This window comes from Parasteatoda tepidariorum, chromosome 5 (genome assembly GCF_043381705.1).
Source record: "Parasteatoda tepidariorum isolate YZ-2023 chromosome 5, CAS_Ptep_4.0, whole genome shotgun sequence".
Lineage (NCBI taxonomy): Eukaryota > Metazoa > Arthropoda > Arachnida > Araneae > Theridiidae > Parasteatoda > Parasteatoda tepidariorum.
Genome location: NC_092208.1, coordinates 23,155,371 through 23,169,757, shown reverse-complemented (window position 1 = coordinate 23,169,757; position 14,387 = coordinate 23,155,371).

Here is a 14,387-nt window from a genome sequence, read left to right as displayed (position 1 = left end):
TCAATAAAACAATTTTTAATTTAAAATAAAACATTTTAAATATATATATATATCAAAAGGAGGCTATGCTAATAAATAATATGAATTTAATAAGCAGGTATTATTTTAATTTATAAAAATTGAAATTTCGAAACCAAATATTTTTGAACTTATTTTGCTTCATTTTTGAAATTTTAATGAATACTATTTGATTTATTTTACAAATAAAACACCTTAAAACATATTGACCTAGCGTAACATATAAGTCACGCAATTTATGAAAATTCGACGAGAAGTTTCTTTATCTGAAACAGAACTGTTACACCAAGCAAATGTTTCATTTTTTAAAAAAAAGCAAGTCGTAGCTAAAGGAAGAAAATATTCATTTAGTTGAAACAAATAACCACTTTCTTAATTGGAGCTTTTTTGCATCATAGCACATAAAAAAATCAGGCTTTACTAAGTTAATCGATATAAATGCCTGGTTCAGCTTTATTCGTTAATTTCAGTATAAATATTTACAGGTTAATTTATAGGAACACATATTACAGGATTTATAACTAGTAAAACTCTAAACAAAAGATATTCTGGTAAGGGTACTAATATTGCAGAAAAGTTAAAAGAAGCCTTGATGAGTTTGGAATAGTACCAAATGGCTGGTATGACAAATTTAAGTAAAAGGATAATAGTGCTTTTTAGACAATTTGTTTGTATGAGAAGAAGATTTGATAGATGTATGTAAAAAAGGAAAAAAAATCCACATATAATTTATAAAAAACAAAAATTACGAAAAATTTAATATGAAAATTAATTAATTAAAAGACTGAAAATATATACACCATTTATCACCCTCCACGATTATATCCGCAAAAAATAGAGCTTTCTGACAATTATCAATACAGATAAGAGAAATATATCAATACTATAGTGTGAATGCAAGCCTTCACCAGTATAATATTATAGATGTGGGAGATAGTGCAGCATAGGAGTAAATGATGACTATAATTTAATAAACATAACATTTTAATAGAAATAAAAGGATGGAACGATATAACAGTGACATGTTTGGTGAGAGCTGCCTTCTCGCAGTGGTCTCCGGAATGCACGTGACTAAGAATTAGAGTGTTCTATGGTATAAAGTAAGAGTTAATAATTATAAATTCGGGAGTTTCCCTTCGGGACTTCCCCTTCTGGTCTGGCTGGCGCCTCTCAATGTCAAGAGGATGATGCAACTTCTTTTAATATTACAAGATGGTGAATGACGTAATGTTCGAAACTGTTACACTATGGTTTTGAAACCTACATATATATGCAAAGAGTATTATTTTCATATTTTGTATAATTTTCAAATCCCTTTTTAGATAAGTGCAGTTATTATATGGCTATAAAGAAATTCTCCGCAGGTCAAGCAAAAAAGAGTGGTAAAAAAAAAGTGGTTGCATGCAATATTTTACACCTTTCAGAAATAAAATATTGTATGCAACAAAACAATGGATATCTTGATATAATCTGACCGTTTCTAGGCCGATATGTTGATGCGATAAAATACGTTGAATTACTACTTTGTAAAGAAGAAATTTTTAAAAATGTAAATTTAATCTCAGAAATCATTTGACTAATTGTCATTCTGCCTGCTTTTAAAATGATTTCTAAAATGTTTCTGACTTCATTTATATTTCTAAGAATAACTCAAATTTGCGAAGATTAAAAAAATAAAGCAATATATCTCAAGCTTATTGACTTTTCTCATAAACGTTTCACCAATGATAGTTATTCAAGAATCATTAGGACAACATCCAGACGACAAAGTGCATTTTGAAGTGTTTCCTCTCCGTAATGCAACTTCTGGAGCAATTAAACTCCGATGCCTTCTCGATTCTCTCTGGATCTCTGTGCTTACAAAACCTTATCTGATCCCTTAATCGCTTTTGGACGTCCACCGTAGAGAACGAAAAGATATTTAACGACCGACGGAGTCATGTCCGGGTGAGTGGATTTTGGCGAAATTTACCGTTTCCGCCAAAGGAAAGTGGCCCGCCAACATATAGATTCGAAACGAGAGTATAGGGAATGGGGGAAGACATTACGTAATCATCAATCGTTAATTACAAACGCCGATCTGGGATTCGCGAAGATGCTTATCGGCTGTTCCCAGGATATGGGGGGTGAGTGAAGGGTCCTCATGGGGGTCGTTTTAATCCCCGTCAGGTGGTGGTGAAATTTTGCCCTCCTCCATTCCTCTTAGTTTGGTCAGAACATAGACTAACCATGACATGTAAAGTGGGGTATGTTGATTTGCATTTGAGAGCAACTGACATTTTCATTATGGTTATTGAAGATTGTAAATTATTCCAAATTGATACTCCAGAACATGTATATTCATGTGATGGAGGAGTTTCGATATTTTCAGCTAACTGTTATGTATCTACGGTGCTGTTTGATTCAAAGAAGAATTAATAAATACGCTGAAAATAACTGATAACTCTCCAAAGTAGTAAGGCTGTGTGGTATTTAAAGCCAGGGAATTTAATTCCCTGCTCATTGTCGCTCACCAGCCCCCATGATAGCTTCACTATCATTTTTGTTTCTTGACGATAAGCAGATTCATGTCTCAAAATGAAATATTTTTCAATTTAAAGCCTACAAAATTTTTTTATTGTACTGGCATGAAATTAGTTCCAGATTTTATTGGAATAAAATTTTAACATAATCATTTTCTTAAAGTACCAATGAAATTTCGGGTGTTAAATGAAAGTATACTGATAAAATACTATTAAAGTTAAACGGCAACTCGCTTGACAATTTTTAAGTTTAAATGACAGTTTCATAAAAACTAATTACTTAACAAAAAGATTCCAAAATTTTTTGTTGTATAAACACAGATTTGGAATAGCTGATAAAATTCTCAATTCTTTTGGGTAAAAATGCAAACATAATCAACGTAACCATCATTTCAAATTTTGATTTTTGTTACTATTTATTTTTCGGTTACTAAAAAAGCTCATTGAATACTTTTTGCCAAGAGACTATTTAACATTTGTGTAAGAAATTAATCACTATTTTTTTTTTGTATCTTTAAATAATTGTTTGCAATATTTATTTTAATTGCGAATGTTGACTGTATATACACATTAAAGAAATAATGAAAAGTGCAAAATAAAAATTATTTTTGTTAAATGGTTGAATGAAAATAACAATGAACTACTAATGAACAAAAGGATTACATATATCTATACATATATAATGGGCGTAAAAATTGTTAATTGTCGTAAAAATTGTCGGAATGAATACCATTTTAAAAATATGAAAAATAAAACTATTGAAAAATGATCTTTCTTTGTTTCCTTTTTCTCCTTTTCGCCATCTCTTAATATGTCTTCTGTACACATATAAATATCGTCTATAATTAGATAAATAAATACGAACAGAAAAAAATTCAATCTACAGACATTAAAACTACACTTACTAAGTACTTTAAACTTCTTTTGCAGCTATGAATTGATATTTTTTTTATCATAGGGTTACTAAAAGCAAATATTACTAGGTAAAATATTCATAGTCAAAAGTCATCTTTTAGTATTTTTAATCGATTTTTTTTAATTTTTATATTTTTCCATTCGAATATTTTACCTAGGAATTGAAAGCATAACACGTTTTCTTTTCCTCAATGGTAATCAGCATTCTTTCTTTATTTTTTATACTTCTTTTGGTGTTTTGTGAGAAAAGTATCGACCCTCATAAATATTTCATGCTACGTGAAGAGAATTTGTTATTAAAATAAATGAAAGTAAAGACATATTTTACATTTCAGAATATATCATAAGTTTAGAGTTCAAATATGAAGAAATGCTCTGAATTCGTAACATATTCCTAAATCATCTGATTCAGTTGTTATCGATTAAGTTAATGTTTTCCACACAACTCATTCAGTTTTAAGTTAATTGGTTTTAGAATTCTTATTTTTGAAAAGAAAATTAAATTGAAAATGATAATTTTAAGAGTAATAAAAAGAAGTTATTTAAATTAAAATTTGGGAGGAATTACTGATACTTTAAGAAAATGGTGGCATTCATTAAATTTCTTAATAATGGCATTTTTTTCAATCTAGCTTCGTAACATTAGAATCGGTAAAAAGCAAATAAAATTATTGAAAAGTGAAAAATTCTAGTTGATCAATCATCATGGTTCCTTCAGGCCTAAACTTAAACATTCATATTAAAAAAAACATTTAAAAATTTTTTTTGATAAAAAAACATAGTTGCGTTAATTTTTTCATATATATATATATATATATATATCAAACAAGTCATTTGATTAAATAAATAATNAACAATTATATATATATATATATATATATATCAAGCAAGGCATTTGATTAAATAAATAATCCAAATAAACTTATTAGTTTACTTCATTAGTTTCAAAAATACAAATCTGAAAAAAAAAGAAAAACAGTTGACATGTTTCAACCGCTCAAGAACGGGGGCCCATTTTAAAGACTTGCCAGACGTGAATGACAATAAACAAAAGTGATTTGAAATATAAAACGTAAAGTTGCCAACAATAAATGGAAAAATGCGGTGAGAAACGAATTAGAAAAACAACATAAACGGACAGAGGGAAAAAAAAGTACGTAAAACTGAACAAGAAAAACTACATTGGTTGTGAGTGGCGAATCAGGTGGAAATACTTTTCCACGCAGTATGGAAAGGTAGTGAGGAACTAATGCCGTTAAGGGAATCAGCATTCATATGAGTAAAACAAGATTCCAGGGCATCAAGATGAGCTGATGCGACAGGGATGGAAAGAATTTTGGCATTGTTGAAATTGAGTTTATGCCTTAGCTTCCAAAAATGAGCAGCAATTGATGATTTCTCGTATTTCTTGATAACTGACTTATCTATCGTATTTCTTTAGTCTATATATTTTGATTTTTCTAGTTTGGTTTCTCACCTTTATTTTTTCAGTTTTCGTTGGTTACCTCACGTTTTAGATTTCAAACTTTTTTGTTTCTTCTCATTTACATCTGATAATTTTTTAAAGTGTGCATGACGATTGTTTTTCCAATTTGTAATATTTTAAGAGCAAATGAAGTTATAAGAAAGATGGTAACGATATCAATTCAAATAATATTTAGGACAGTTCATGGCGAACAAATATTTTGTTATTTGAGTAAGGAGATTTTTATTTCATGACCGAAATATAAAAAAATATCATCATAAATGCAGCATGTAATAAATATTAAATAAAAATTAAAATTTATCAATTTTTAATCAATTATGAGGAAAAAGTCTTAAGAAAATAATCACATTTGCTTAACAGATTTTTTAAAAATGTTTTTCAGCATTTATGAGTTCACTTTCTTCTAAGTTAGATGTTTCAGAATAAAAATCCTACTTTCCATCTTCATTTAAAGCTTGAGTTTCAGGCGTTTATGCAGCCTTATAACTTTTATGTAATTTTTAAGCACTTCTTATATGTTTATACAATTCTTGCCTATTTATAATCAAGCTTTTATGTTTTCAGATCACACCAAATGTTACCAATGAAATCTTTTGGTAGTCCTAGAATATAAACTTTCAAGATTTTACTTAAAACTGTTTCGAAATAGTAATGAAACACATTTTGAAAATTCTCAGGAATCTCAAATATGCGTACCATAATTCGCTTTTAGAAACATATTGAAAAGATAGAGCAATTTGTTGAAATTGCTTAACATTTATTCTCATTCACTAGATAAAATGCATATCATTCAGCCGTCTTATTTGGATGCATGCAACCATCTCAACCAACGTAAGCATAGACTAATGTTGGTCATAACGAAACGGATTATTACATAATTTCATGCTCATAAATATCTATCATTGAGCTTTGCATATATATTCTTTTCATATATATATTTTGATTTGACTATATTGATATTAAAAGCACTCTAATTTGCGGATATGGTCGTGTGAGCTAACGGCTATCTTTTCGTTAATTTGTGTACTGTCATTTTAATTTTTTACCATTTTATTCTTAAATTTATTAAAGAATTTTTAAATTTTTATTCTTTACCTTTGACAGTTTGTCTTCTTCTTGTTTAAGGTTTGTTCGATAAACTTGTTACAAAGTATTGCTGAAAGATATTTTTAAATATTTTCTTGAATCTCAAAAATGAATAACTTCATTCCCATTTAGAAACTTCTTGAAAAGAAATGAGCGAACTGCTGAAATCCCTTAACAATTATTCCACATTTGCTTGACAGAATGTATATCTGTCTGCCATCCTATTTGCATATGTGCTACCATCCCAACGAACGTAAGCATAGGCCAATATTGTTCATAATGAGACGGATGATTATATAAATTGACGCTCATGAATATCTATCATTGAGCTTCGTGGAATCTATCTAAAATTGAGTAATGAACTCATAAAGCTGTTAGAGAAGGGTGCAGAGACTTTGATGTGAGCAGAAGCGATCAAGATGTAATCAACTCATTCGAAGGGGGATCACTGTAAAAGTAGAGAGAAGGGGAAAATCATACTGAAAAGAGTGTCGAGGGAGTTTTATCGTTGAGCTTGCTACACTCTGATGAAGCGATAAATAAAATATCTACACTAAGATTGCTTAAAATGCTTCAGATAGTATAAAGATGAAATTTCTCTTTAAGTGTTGTGATTACTTGATGAAAAGGCCACGCTTTAATGCAATCTGTTTTGATTGGTTTGTAAGTGGGGTTGAGTGATTTTTCAAATAGACCAAGAGAGTAGAGGAATTTGTTGTGTATTAAATTAAGATAAATGTGATTTTAATAAATTAAAACATTTTTTTTAATTGTGTAACAAATTAGTGTCGATTTAAGAGTATGGTTACTTTTTTATTGAATTCACACCTGCGATAATTGTTGGTTTAGGATTCATTTTTATTGCTTTTTTTATAGATTATTTTTAAAGCTTTCTGGACTCTGATGAAACGATAGATAAAATATCTACACTAAGATTGCTTAAAATGCTTTAGATAGTATAAAGTTGAAATTTCTCTTTAAGTGTTGTGATTACATGATGAAAAGGCCACGCTTTATTGCAATCTGTTCCAATTGGTTTGTAAGTGGGGTTGAGTGATTTTTCAAATAGATCAAGAGAGTAGAGAAATTTGTTGTGCATTAAATTAAGATAAATGTGATTTTAATAAATTGAAAAGTTTTTTTATTAATTGTGAAACAAATTAGTGTCAATTTAAGAGTGTGGTTGCTTTTTTATTTAATTCACTCCTGCCATAATTGCAGGTTCAGGATTCACTTTAATAACTATTTTTAAAGATTATTTTTAACGCTTTCTACACACTCTGATAAAGCGATAAATAAAGTATCTACACTAAGATTGTTCAAGGTGATTCAGATAGTATAAAGATGAAGTTTTGCTTTAACTGTTGTGCTTACATGATGAAAAGGCCATATTTTAATGCAGTCTTTTTGATTGGTTTATAAGGGAGGTTGAGAGATTTTTCAAATAAATGAAGAGGGTAGAAAAATAAATTTCGAATTACATAAAGTAAATGTGATTTTTGGGAAATAAAAATTCATATTTTTTACTATAAAATGAAATAATTTTCCATTTAAAAGTATGGGTATTTTGTAATTAATTCTAGACAAAACTGAAGGTTAAGGATTTTTTTTGTAGTTTTATTGTGGTATTAAATTTCCAATATGTTATTTGGATAAAGTAAATATCTTCCTTAAAATTACTTGAAACGTTTTGAGATGATATATATAAAGCTTTTTTTCTCTCTAAAGGTTGCAATTTACACGGATCAAATGCTAATTTTTAGTGCAATCTGTTATGTTTGACTTGCAAGCTGGTTTCAATAATTTTTCAAATAGACAATAAGACTAAAAGATATTTGAATTAGATGATGTGACATACATTAAAATGGATATAATTTAGGTGAGATGAAAGGTAGAGAGTGAGAATCACATGGTGGAAATTCCAAGCTTTACTGTGATTAGCTCTGATTGGTGTGTAGTTGATAATTAGTAATTTTTCAACCAAATGAACAGACTTAGACTAGGTGACGGTTTTACTTTAAAATGAATTTGATTAGAAATAAAAGAGTTTCGTTTTTGTTAAGTGTTTAGTGAAAAACATTTTTCACTTATGATTTTAATTGTATTTCAGTCAAATAATTTCAATCATTTTCGCTAACCCATTGTGCAATTTAGATCAATAAAAAGTTTGTTCTTCAGAAGTGTAAAAAGACAATATCAACTCGATGTAACTTTAAATATAATTCCAGTTTCTGAACAGAAACAAATATTATTATAATGTTATAATAAATGATATGATGAATTACTTAAATTAAAATAATAATTATTCAATAATAAATGAAAAATTAGCAACAAATAATAATAAGGAAATAAATTAAATAGAAAATTATTCTTAAAATTCATATTATTAAGCAGTTATGATTTCTCTTAACTATTTTATTTTTCCTCTTATTATTTAATTCATATGATTTAGAAATGGAAAAAAAAATGCATTTTGTTAACATAATATTCGATTATATAAATTGTCATCGTAATGAATACAGTGTTATCGTTGTTCTGCAATAAGTAAGCAACAAAAAAGCCTTAATTAGTTCACAAATAGGTAACATATTATGTTCATCTCACCTAAACAGCTGCAAGATTTTTAGCTAATGTTATGTTTTTTGAATATGTTTATTATATATTTCTATGTTTATTATAATAGATGTTATATTATATGTTATATACTACATGTTCATATTAAATGTTATATATGCATATATTTTGTTATATGCATTATATATATTTATATTAGATAATATATATTAATATATTAACATAAATGTTTATATTTATATTAATGTATAATATATATATGCTTCTATATATGTTAATTTATAGTATATTTTTATAATATATATTACAAATATTTGATTTATAATTTTTTATTTTATTTTTCACTGTATTTTGCTTAATTTAGTATTTTTTTTAAAGAAATATTGTTTTGGTTTGTTTTTACTTTAATTTTTTTCCAAGTGATATAAGAGTAATGTTATTTTGCTTGCATCACTAATCAAAGGCATGAAATGTTGAAACTCGCGGCGAGTAATTCAAAAGCAATTCAATGTTTATATTTCTGAAAAAAAGGTTCAGATGATAATTAAAATATAAATGACGGGGAGGTGCTTACTGAATTCTCAGGCAAAATTATAACATAATTTCTGCATAATTTTAATTATACTAAATAATTGTTATTTCCAGCAAAAAGCATTTAGTCTCATGAAGTGAAATTTATATAAACCAAGAATTGAGAATGGAAATCATAGTTTTACAAAAATTGCCAATAATGCCCACTTCGATTTGAATACGCGTTCTTTGGTGGATGGTTGACATTGAAGTTGGCGTGTTATCGCTCCCGTGAAAATGGCGAGTTGAGTTTTCACTCGCTATTTCTCGCTCCCGTGATATTGACGGGCTGGAGTGTCCAGTAGTAATGCGCCAATAAGAATAAACTTAATTCATTTCTTTTGCCCGGAAGAAATTTTATTTCTCATTTTACACACCGTATAGCAGTACCAGGATATTTTTAAGGTGATTGTAAATCGTTAGCTTATTTTAAACTAGATACTAGCACTAATCAAATACGTGTATTTGGCAAAATAGGCACTTTTATGACCGTTTTCTTGAAAATTAACCGATCGTTAAGGGGTTAATTGGGGGAACCCGCCTATCTATGGTACACATTCAACAGCTGACTTACTTTTTGTGACAGAGACACTGTCTTTAACGCACTGTTGTTAGTCTCAATAATACACCTCTGGAGCTTGCACTTGACTGCTCTAGAAGCAACACTGGAGCGACCACGTACAGTACAATGTAATTTATGCAATTCTTACCACCAGCGATCAAAATCCGGTGAACTAAATACAGCTTTACCGGTTTTTCGCAAAATGGTAATAAAACAACTACTCATATCCATTCATTGAATTCAATCCCAGATAAAATTTTGGTATGGGAGTAATGTAGTGTAACTACCACTTCAATAATACAATTAAAATTTACTAGTATATAAGACATGCTAACTTGGTTCTATCATAGGGTAACTTGGGCTACCTAGCAAAATGTAGATTGACACCCTCGGTATGTTAGTCCCTGCAGTGTACAATAACTTAACTTTCATATGATCCCTTATCTTATCAAATAAATGATGTCTCTCTTCTCCAAATTGCATCGAACCTTTATTTATGCTTAAATTTAGAAGCATCTAGTAAATAAATACCTAGAAAGTTCTGGAAGGGATTAGGCTTATACTATAGGATGATATCAAAATTATTAAATTAGCTTATAGCTTGTATGGAGGAAAAAATACTTAAAATTTTCAAATCAGAACAAAAATTAAATAAATTAAAATAAAGAAACGAACGTAAACGTGCTAGATAATAAACAAAAGAGAGTCAGTGGAAATGTGTGATGAAAAACATTGTAAATCGTAAGTTAATTTTGTTAATGTCTAATAATAATCTGGAGCCATTTTTCTCCTTTGTAAATTGAGATTACAATGTTTGTTATTTGATATTCATTAGATTTTAAGTAAATGTGCATATTTTTCTATTAGTTTTTAATTTGCTCAACATACATTTTCATTTATTCTTTTATTTTCAAGTTTTTTTTATTTCAAGTTATTTACAATTTCAATCCTCTTATAAAACATAACGAAATAAATCATCTAAATAATAATAATTACGTCATATAAATTAAATGTCAGGACATTTATTATAGGTTTGAAATTTTAAAAGAAAATAATCAGTAGGGCTTTTGTTGTCTTAAAAAATGTTTCGAAATCTTATTTTCCAATACTTTTTGAAGAGAACATTTAAATAGCGAGTAATAAAACTGCCATAAACATTTAAGATAAAAAAATTCTCACCAAAAAAAATTGAATAGAAAAATCGAATAAGTTTTATATAAAAAAAATATATTTCGCAGAGAAAAAAAAGAAGACATACACAGTATTTGCACCATATCATAAAACATTTTCGGACACGCCTACTCATCCATCATTCAATGATGAATCTCAAATACCGTGTCATGAGAAAATGTTTGATCAATAGAAATTTATTTGATTTGTAAAGGAAGGGTATAAAAAAACTCATTTCATTCTTTTTAAAGTATGCGGCAGGTTTTTCAATGTTTATTTTCGAGAAATACAAGTTGAGTGCAATATGAAGGAGATGTTATAATAGAGAAATTTCGATTTAAATTTAGCTTAATGTTAGAAAAAAAATTGCTTCGAATGACGTAAAAACTAATTTAAAATGATTTGGAGCAATATATATATATTTCATTTTAATTGCTGCAGATTTCTGCGTAGCTTATTGTACCTTATTATGCTTTGATTACACACTATGATTATTTTATAACTATAGTTTATCAAAACATATTTTCAAAAGTCTTGGTGCCTTCGCAAAATTATGCACAAAATTTTACTAAGCTTACTACTCTACTTAATTCATACTTTGTTAAAATTAAATTTAACTTGTCTGGATAAATTCGTACAAAATTTCACTATATATAACTTTCTTTATCATAATTTTTTCACATACAAAGTTATTGTATTATGCTTCTCATCCCCTTATAGATTTTTAAAATTTAGTTTGTCAGGTCTTTTTGATAATGTACAAAATTTCATTGAAATTCGAAATGCTAAAACGGATATGATGCTGATTGTCATAGCCTGGCCCAAATATTAACTTGTTCATATATTGCTGAGCATTGGGATTAACGTTCACAGGGAAAATTCTATATGTTGTTATGTACACTTTGCACAAATTGCAATATCCTGGTTCAGAAAAATAAAATATCGAAGATAAAATGAATTCTTATAAGTTATAAGAATAAATTCTAATTTTTTAAAAAAAATATCAAGCAAATTGTTATTATTACATTACATTGATATTCATTAACTATCAAAAATTCTAGTTGTGCATTTTTGAGGCTAATTATGCTTGGTTTTAAATTTTACCTTATACTGATATCTGTGAAAATGGCAAAAGAATAGTGTGTTAATTTCACAGTTTTTTTAAGCAATTGCGCGCAATTTTTTTACGAAATTAAGCACAGTTTTTTTTATGCATTTCATGCATGAAATTAATTTACATATTTCTCAAAGAAATATAATGATAAGGGCAGAAATAGCTTAGTACCAAATGTGAATGCATGAGAATTATATATAGTTTTATTCATATCCATGAAAAATTGTGCAGAATTACAATTTCTATACTGTTAGAATAATCTCAGAAAACATTGCTAAACAACAGTTTATTAAGTTGTTATTTTACCATTTTCAATCAATACTGACAATTAACCATAATAATAAAGGGTACCTAAACTATTAACCGTGAGAAAAACTGTTCATTGAATGCTTTCACCAAACACGGACAAACTACCAGAAATTTTTATCAGCCTCAACTAGGCCCATCTTAAGAAGCCACTTAGTTTGTTGCAGCTGGTTACATACTAATCTGTCAATCTCATGACTGGCTGAACTTGGGTTCAAATATCAGTGCTGACACCCCAATGCCACACATCACGCGCTTACAACTATTTATTAACTTTCCAAAGGACTGATTTCTTCAAAACGAGTTGATATTTTTTTTGGAAAATACAGTTATTTGTCATTGAAATTTTTTAAAATTTTTAACATTGATTGATTGTTGTTTAATAAAACAGTTTTTCCCCACACTTTATACGTGAAATTAATTAAGATATTTATCAAAGATGTATTTTGTTAATCTGTGATTACTGCAGAAATATCTTAGCACAAAATGTGAATGTATAAAATTTAGATATAGATAATAAGAGATAATTTAGAGATAGATAAATTTAGATATATTATGTATAAAATTTAGATTATATATATTCGTGTACATTAAAAAGATATTTGCATGAAATTGCAGTTTCTTACCTTCTTACTTGCGTGAAGAATCACCTTGTTCTTTTTACAATGTATCTTAATTTTCAGCATTAGTGCCAGTGACATTGTGAAAAGGGGAATGCATTTAAACCATAAATCCAAAAGCAGAAATAATACGCATTATTGAAAAGAAAATAAATTTGAATTGAAATAACAACTTCAGTATGCCATTTGCGACAATTCATCAAGATTCCAAAACTTATTGTTTCTTCAAAAAGAATGCATTGTTACTTTTGTAAGAAAACACATTTATTTGTCATTGAATTTGCATTTAATTTTTGTCACTCTGCTTCAAGTTTAATTTCAGGAGACGTAATTTTCCTTGCATTTGCACACATGAAGAAGCATGCATTTGCTTTTAATTAGAACAATCTACAGGCTCAAAATCCTTTTCTCATATGTAAGAATTCCAACCCCGCTATCCACTTTCGCGAAAGGCCAAATACGAAATTGCAATTGTCATTTACCGAACTGAAAAGGAACTCTTTATTAAAATCCTGAACAAGGTTCATTAAAATGAAACCGTCTCGTAGAATTATGAAGTATATCTTATTCCGACACGCTGCAATGCTTTACCAAATGATATCTTCTGTCTTCAGCAATTACTTATTCAGTGCAAAAGGGTTTTGTATTGTAAACTTGAAACAGAGTAGTGTACTGAAGAGGATTCTGAAACGTATTCTGTGGATTTACGAAATGTTACGCTGTTGAATTTCTCATTAAATGGTGACTTCTGGAAAACATACCTTTTAATAGATTTTGCGAGCTTAAAGGAAAATACGGGAGCTGGACAAAAATATGGAAACAATTCTGCACCTACTCTATCATAGCATATTTTTTTTAGTAAAAAATGTTTTGGAAGACTTTACATGGAAAAATTCTTAGCAGAATTTGAAAGCTCATGCTTGAAGCTTTTAGAAATAGTGCCATCTTTGCCTATGCAAAGTTCGGATGGAACTAAATGAGGAAAATAAGTTAATAACTCATAAATTTTTGTATAAAAATTTTCTTACCCGAAAATTGGGTCAGCTGTTTAACTACAGTTATAAAATAAAAATAATAAAACGCTTATAGGGGGGGGGACAGCACACGCGTCTTCGGTGTGACGGCTATGTGGTTTCCGTGTCCGAGGGGCTTTTGTCTTCGAACCTCCGGATGGGGGGTGGGATGATTTAACGCAGTTGTCATGAAAAGCCGTAAACCCGCTTTGCTGGTCGGCTGGCCACCAGCGGTGACCAAATGGATATTTTGAATGTATCCAAATACTTTTAACTAGTGACTACGACCTACGAACTCGTAGTTTTTAAAAGTTAATTAATATTAATTTGCTGTTATTCAAACATTAATTTGAAATATGGAAAAAAATTGGAATTTTGCAAATAAAACTGATTAGATTATACATTTAAATTTAACATTTATATATATATAT